The sequence below is a fragment of the Galeopterus variegatus genome, unplaced genomic scaffold, assembly GCF_000696425.1.
Source record: "Galeopterus variegatus unplaced genomic scaffold, G_variegatus-3.0.2 Scaffold2813, whole genome shotgun sequence".
Lineage (NCBI taxonomy): Eukaryota > Metazoa > Chordata > Mammalia > Dermoptera > Cynocephalidae > Galeopterus > Galeopterus variegatus.
In genome coordinates, this window is record NW_007728924.1 from 180836 (window position 1) to 189146 (window position 8311).

Sequence of the window (8311 nt, forward strand, 5' to 3'; positions counted from 1 at the left end):
AATCTCTGACGTGTCACACATTTTACTCATTTGTCTGCCTCTCCTTCCTAGAATGTAAGCTCAACAAGCATAAGGAATTTTGTCTTGGTCACCCTGCTCCTAATAGGCATTAAATGAATATTTGTTAAATAAATGAATTAATGAACAAATGAATAAACTGCAGTAAGTCACTGTTATTTAGGTGAAGGAACTATACAATATACTTAGACACATACCAAGTACACCACCAAGGCACACCATAGAAAAATGCACCATGGTAGGAAATGTGGGTGGAAATCACTGCAGGCAGTGAATAAGTGTGAGGAGTAAGAATACACCCCTACTGACAAACCATCAGATGTGTTCCCAAAGTCACTTTTAGCCACCCTCAATAGGCAAACCACACCGTTTCTTCTTTTTATCATTACTATTGTTATCGCCAGAAATGCATCCACAGGGCCGGCCCCTGGCTAACTTGGGAGAGTGTGGTGCTGATAACACCAAGGCCACTGGTTCGGATCCCTATATGGGGATGGCCAGTTAGCTCACTTGGGAGAGCGTGGTGCTGACAATACCAAATCAAGGGTTAAGATCCCCTTATCGGTCATCTTTAAAAAAAAATAAAAGTGCATCCACTGCTGGCTCCATGGGCAGACACTATTAGCTCCTCTGAGAGCTTTGTGATCTAGAAAGGCCTTGTCAGCACTCTCCAACCACATGGTCATGATCGCTAAATCACTGGTTAACTCTTGGTTACCCCATGGTAACTTCCCCAGGAACCCCATCAAAGCAGAGCAGGACCAGGTTGGCACAAAGAACATGGGCCTAAAAACAAATAGGCCTAGAGTTTAGTCACCAAATAGCTGTGCAATCCTAAGCAAATTGTTTCCCTTCCTAGGGCCCAGACTCTTATCTTAAAATGTAACAAATTACCACCCCTGGCCTGCCTACCTCAGAGAGACTGTGGGGATAAATGCAAAGAATGTGAAACACCATGCACATGTAAAATCCTGGTAATTATTTCCAGGGAGGTAAGACAGGCCTCAGCATTATCTCAGCACTAGCTGGGGTTTTTATCCAGAGGGACTTGAGGGCTCATTAGAAATACTGCTGGGACTCCTTGACAGACTTTGAACTGCATTCTCTGTCCATCTGAACTATTAAACATGGTCTCCAGGAAATGCTCAATTCAAACCCATTTGCCATTCAGGGTATCATAAGTCTCAAGATCTCTAAGCAGCAAGCTCCCCTCAAGATGAACATACACAACAGCTAACAATAGCCAAACACCATTCTAAGCACTTTACACATACGAACCCATCTAATCCTCCCAAAAATGCTGTGAGGTAGGTATTGTTTACTATCCTCATAAGAAAAACATCAAAGTTAAACAACTCGCCCAAGATCATACAGCTTGGTAAACAATGGAACCAAGATTCAAACCTGGGCAGTCTGGCTCTAGAATCCATGTTCTTAATCACTAATTTATACTGCCTCTTGTAAAATGACAAGATACAGACAAAAACCTCTGAAATAAATAAACGCTTAAGCAGAAGTAAACCACTGTGAGTGATTTACCATTTTGTACCCACTAACATTATGAAATTAAACCGTCTCCTATGAGAAGAATTCCATAACAGACAACGCTTTGTCTGTCCTTCGGTCTTACTGAGTGTTCATTGGGGGAGGTGGAAGGAGAAGAGGATACATTATCCCTAATCCTCATGACAATTCTGCAAAAGGTTAGCAGGTATTACTGGCTCAATTTTACCAGATGTATAAAGCAAGACTCAAAAACTAAAATAGTTTGTTTAAACACAGCCAATTATTAACAGAGCCCAATTCAAATGTAGGTCCTTCTACTCCAAAGTATATGTGCTTTTCCTACTATTCAATTCTCTTTAAAATTAAAAAGTTCTGTATAGAACTCGCACTAGAATGATTCCTAAAACATGAATAGCAAATGTGCTATTTTACATGAATCGTAATGGGGAAAGTCAGGATACTTACAAGGAGAGATACCTGCAAAAGGATCTATTTTCACCACAGAATTACATTTATACTTGGACCCTACTGTTATTCCCAGAAGGAAGTGATCCATAAGATAGAGAAATATGGCATCTGCCACTGTTAAGAAGCCATATGTATCCTATAAGCAAAAACCAAGTCACGGGGCCGGCCCGGTGGCGCACTGCGCTTGGGAGTGCGGCAGCGCTCCCGCCGAGGGTTCGGATCCCACATACAGACCGGTTCCCGCTCACTGGCTGAGCGAGGTGCGGGCGCCACACCAAGGGTTGCGATCCCGTTGCCGGTCCCAGTCCGGTACAGGCGCGACACTGAGGGTTGCAATCCGTTGCCGGACACGAAAAAAGACAAAAAGAAAAAAAAAAAAACCAAGTCAGACTTTACTGGACACTGCAATATATAAAACATTATAGATTGAACCAAACTTAGAATCTCTCAAATATATCAACAAAAAACTAAACTCCTCAAAGAAGATACCTAAATGGATAATAATCACAAAGTTCTTAAGGACTCAATAGTCTATTTGTATATTTAGTATACAGGTTTTATACAGTTTCAAAAACTGCCAATAGCTAGCAAAAAATTCTTAAGAGCTGTAAGAGGCTATAGAGACAATCCTGCACTAGTGGTGGTCAAATGTTCTGGCAGCACCCTAGAGGTCCCCTAGAGGTGCACAAAGCATATATATCTATCTGTTTGGGACAAGGAGGCAGTAGGTGTAGCAAAACTGCTGGGCCTACTTTAACCACAGCAGCTCTGTTTCATATACCTTCTCTGTTTCTATAATGTGGCTCTAAGCAAAATTTTGTGTAGAAAAAAGTCTACTGCTAAAAGAACACAAACCAAAAAGCAATAGAAAACCGTTTTATTCATACATAGGGAAACAGAGGCCCAAAGAGGTACAGCAAGTTGCCCAAGGAAACTCTGGTGCCCCAACTAGAACCTGGGTCTTCAACTCCCAATACAGAGCTTTTTCTAATAGTGTTATTATTACCATGGGAGAAATGAATAAATAACATCATACACAGAAATACAGCGTTAGTTACACTATCTTTAGCAGGATTCAAAGTCTCTAGGGAGCTAAGGAAAGACTAGTCTTGGAATAAATCAGCATCCAGGACAAGGGAGGTTTTATAGCAATAGAGGAGAGACTGCAAACTCAGCATCCTAAGGTGAAGTCATTCTCACACAAGGCCAGTGAACAACTCACAGGTGCCTGCCCACCCTTCACAAGCTGCCAAGGGATGCACTAACTCCCCAACACCTCTAATTCCAATACAATTATGAAGTCCTCAAGTTATGGAGAAAAGGGGGCTTCAGATTAAGAGCTTCAGAATCAAGCCAAAAATCCTTCTCCCATCAAACTAGTGAAGACCTTATAAAGCTTCACAAAGGAGGGCCAAGAAGCTGGCACAGAGGCTCCATGGTGGGTCTGGAGCTCCAGACACATTTCCAGCCCTATCAGAGTTGGAAAGAGATAAGATGCATGGGGAAGTATGATATACTCTCAAGCTCCCTAAAAGCCTTATCCTACTACTCCTGGCAATAGGGCTGAGTGTCCCTCACTCACACAGCAGCCTAAGACCCAGCAGCCAACAGGGTTCTCTGGTTCTGGTTTGACATGAGCCAACAATGACGATGGTGGTAATGAAAGCTACTATCCATCCCATTTATAGTTGAGTACCTACTACTTGCCAGATGCTGTGCCAAACACTTTACATACAGTAATTCATGTAATCCTCACAACTCTGAGGCAAAGTACATCTATTTGCATTTCACAGAGGAGAAGGCAAGGCTCAGAATGTTTATGTTACTTGCCTAAAGTCAGAGATCAAAGTAGTGGCAGAGCCAAACTTAAATCCAAAGCCTACACATGCACTTTGCACACCATCACGATACCAAGTTGTTTGGCCTCAGTTTTACTATCTGACAAATTATACCAATCCATCCCTGCCTCCCTTAACGAGCTGTACTGAGAGTCAAGTAAAATCACTAACACAAACACGAACTTTATCAGTTTACTACCTAAACTCAAAACACCACCTGTTTGTTGGGGAGATGTAGCTAGAACCCCAATATCTGGGTCGAGCTAATGAGATTTTATTACCTCATAACAGGGTTCCTCTCTCCTAATCAGGCCCACATTAGATACATGGAAAACAAAGGTGCTGTTCTAAAGCGTATCCTGTGGGATAATAAGAGAAGGGGGGCCGGCCCGGTGGCGCACTGGATAGTGCACCGCTTGGGAAGTGCAGCGGCGCTCCCGTCCGAGGGTTCGGATCCCACATACAGACCGGCTCCCGCTCACTGGCTGAGCGAGGCACGGGAGCAACACCGACGCTCGCGATCCCGTTGCCGGTCCCCAGTCCGGTACGGGGGCAACACTGAGGGTTGCGATCCGTTGCCGGACACGGAAAAAAGACAAAAGACAAAAAAAAAAAAAAAAGAAGAAGAGAAGGGAGCTGGATTTCAGAGCTGGCTCCCATCATCCCTCTGGCCTTGAGGACTCACTGATGTCCAGCTTTCTCACCAAACCAACTCTGCTCTGCCCAACTCACAGGCCCACCATAATGAAAAAAGAGGCAGTTGAGTACAGACTCTAGGGGCAGACTACCTGAATTCAAAGCCCAGTTCCCTAATTTACTAGCTTTGAAACTTTGGATAAGTTATTTATCATAACATGCCTCAGTTATGCATCTGAAAAATGGGGGTTGCTATGATGACTGAGTTAATCCACACAAGGGCTTCAAAAAGTGCTGAATATAAAGTAAACACTCAAGTGTTTTCCTTAAAAAAGATCAAATGACGCAATGGACAAAGATACAAGATCTAAAACTACACATTCTCTCATGCTACAATAGATCCTAAAGATACCTCCTCCAAAAGGTGCCTGCCCAATTAACTACCCTCATAAATAAAGCCTTTTACAGTGCTTTGCTTGTCTTGGGCATTATACACTGCTCAAACTTCAATTTTCAGATCTGTGATAGTCATATACATCTCATTCCCACCCAAAGATATGCAATGGTTAAGCACACAGTTTCCAGAATCACAAAGTTCTGAGTTCCAACTCTGGTTGGAGATACTAGGCAATTATGGTGTCTCAGAGTCCTTCTCTGTAAAATGAAGACACCTACAGAATCAACCTCACAAAGGTGCTGTGAGGAACAAGTGTGATAAGACTGTGTGCTGAGCACAGTGCAAAGCACACAGTAAGTGCTCAATAAACATAGCTACTCTTTTCTTTTATGATCCTCAGTAGTTAGGGCAGAGCCCTCCCAGAGTGTGAGTAGCGTTCCCTCTTTAACTTACTCAATTATTTATGAGGCCTTGAGAGCTAGTTTTCTTCCGACTAGACCAGTCCCTATGCTGTGGTGAAACAGGGGCCCTGGCTACTCCTCAAATATGCCAGGGCCCTCCCACCTTTGTTCACATTCTTTCCACCAAGAAATCCATACTCAGCTTGACACACTTCTACGCCCATGTCTCTGCATGTCCAAAATCAGACCTGCATGTCCAAATCAGACGTATCTTTGAAGGTACAATTAAAAGGTCACCTTTTTCAAGAAGGCTTTCCTGATTCTTTTCATTTCTCTTCCCACCCCACCCCACCTCCCTGCCCCACAATATATACACACAACTAAATGTGATTTCTCTTCTTCCTGGTGTATTCAGTAACCCACTCCCCCTTTCATTCTTACTAAAATCATCCTCTCATCCATGTTGCTATCTAACACAGGGCCCCTCAGTACTAAATAAACATCCGTTAAACTGACTTTACACAAAACAAAAGCATTTGGGAGATTCTTAGTTCATAATATAAGAATGTCCTCTGAACATTTCTTATCCCTTGATGTTCATAAATTGGCTTGGACCACCAGGATCCTCATGCTAGCTTCAGATGTTTGTCTAACCTAAGACAACCAATCCTAGTAATTCTCGGACACAGGGAAAACTGCACAGCTGACCTGATCTTCAGAGGTTTCTCACTTCCCTAACTCCTAATCCCAAAAAGACAAAAGCAATTTCAAAGAGGAAGCATTTACAGCTCTTTAGATATAATGTACTGTGCACTTACAGTACTTTTATGAAATTAAACAGCTTTGGAAAAACCTCATCTCTGGGTCTCAGGTTCTTCTTAAAGAAAGTTCTAACTGCCTTAAGCTGTAGTAGCTATGTTCTTGAAAATATTAAATCTGTACTCCTATAATTACTATAACAAAATCTCTTACATACTCCCAATAGCATTATCACAATGATAGCAGTAAGTACTTCACACATAACCTAAATTCTCCCACTGCAATGCAAATCTGGTAACTACTAATATTTGCACAGCTCTTTTGTGTTTACAAAAAACTCACATATATGATGTCATGTAACCCTCACACTTACCCCTGAAATGTAGACATTATCATTATTCTTGATTTACTGATGAAGCAAATGGAGCTTAGGGACATTCAGACTTTTCTGAGATTACACAACTAGAAAAGACAGACTTGAGGCTCTGGGCAATTATTTCCCTACAGTAGACACTATATTGGATATCTGTTTATTTTTATTTATTTATTTATTTTTGGTGGCTGGCTGAACTCTTGACCTTGGTGTTACAACATTTGCACTCTAACCAACTGAGCTAACTAGCCAGCCCTACTATCTTGTATTTTAAATTTTGATTATGAATTCTCACATTGACTCTTAACAGCCTCTCTTGAATAACTCTGAAATTTCCCCAGTCCACCAAGGTATCACTTTCTGCCATCCATCAAGATCCCATAAGGAAATGGTACCCAGAATTAGTAGAGTGCCCCATGGATTCAATCACCAGAGTTTTAATGTAAATCCACCACTAGGTGGAGCTAATCTCAACCCAAGAAGTCATGGGCTAGCTCCACAAACAGTTTAAAAGAAGCGAAAAATAGATAGCATGGTACTGGCACAAGCTTTTCCACCTTTATAAGGGTATTCTCTAATAGCCCATGATCAGAGAGTGAAGAGGGAACTTCTTTAAGTTCAAGGCTGTGGCTCAAAAGCACTATTTGTAAACCCACATAGGTACCCCTCTCTAGTAACTGCCTCTGAGAAGACTAGCAATGTGACTTTGCATCAATTTACAGCTAAATTACAAATCAAGACACAGGAACTAAGACCCTATTCAATCAAATATTAACTCATCACTATCAGGCTAATACACAAAGGAAGCAGCTACCTGTTTAATCATTCAGGCTTAAAAGTCAATCCACTTGAAACTACACAGTCACTGACAGGAGAGAGGGAAATAAAGCCACATTAACACTGGCCCAATACCCTGCCCAAAGGTCTCACAGATAACAAGGGGGAGAGGGGAGAGACAGTCTGTAGCAAAGGAACAAAAGTAGACCTTGTTTTTAAGTTATCAAGAGACTTCATTTCCCTAGAAGTCCAATTGAGTCTGCTGGAATAGCGTCAATTTCATTTTCAAATCTAGCACTTACACTATTTAGAATGTGATCCTGTGTGCCCTCTGCAGATGAATTAAAATATCCCTGAGAGGAGCAGAAAGTATATCCATCTCCAGTGAAACTTATATGATACACTTGAAGTTATTAGGGAAATACAGCCTTCTTTACATTTCTAGCTTTGACTCAGAAAACTTTAGTTGATCTTTGAAATTCAAATACCTGCCCTCTCTCAAAGTGCTGCCTAAGGAATTTAATTACTTAGGAGTCTACCCGATCTATCTAGGTCCAGTTTGCCAATAAGATATGACTATACTTTGGAAACCTTCTCTCTCTGATTAAGGAGTCAAAAATCGAATGCTGCTATGGGACTACAAGTTTGGAAAGTCTTATTCCTCAAAGATAAAGCTGTAAAGACCTGATGCCAAGCATTACTCTAAAATTCATGCTGGATATAAATGAAACCTTAAGAGATCATTTAGTGTCAGTCATGGTTCTCAAACCTGGAGGCATATAAAAATAATCTGGTAAGCCTTAAACAAGTCATGCCCCCCAAAAATAATTTCTATAAAAATTTGAGTGATACCCAGACCCTATCTCCAGAGATTGACTAAAGTGACCTCAGGTGTTATTTTCCTTTTTTAAAAATAAGCTCTCTTTTTGACATTCACACAGAATCTTAAAACTTTCAAAAAGCTGGAGGGTCACCAAGGTGTGCACTGATCCTCAAACACAGCTAATCAAAAAGTTCTATCTGGGGGCCGGCCCGGTGGCGCACTGCTATAGTGCGCCGCTTGGGAAGCGCGGTGGCGCTCCCGCCGAGGGTTCGGATCCCACATACAGACCGGTTCCCGCTCACTGGCTGAGCGAGA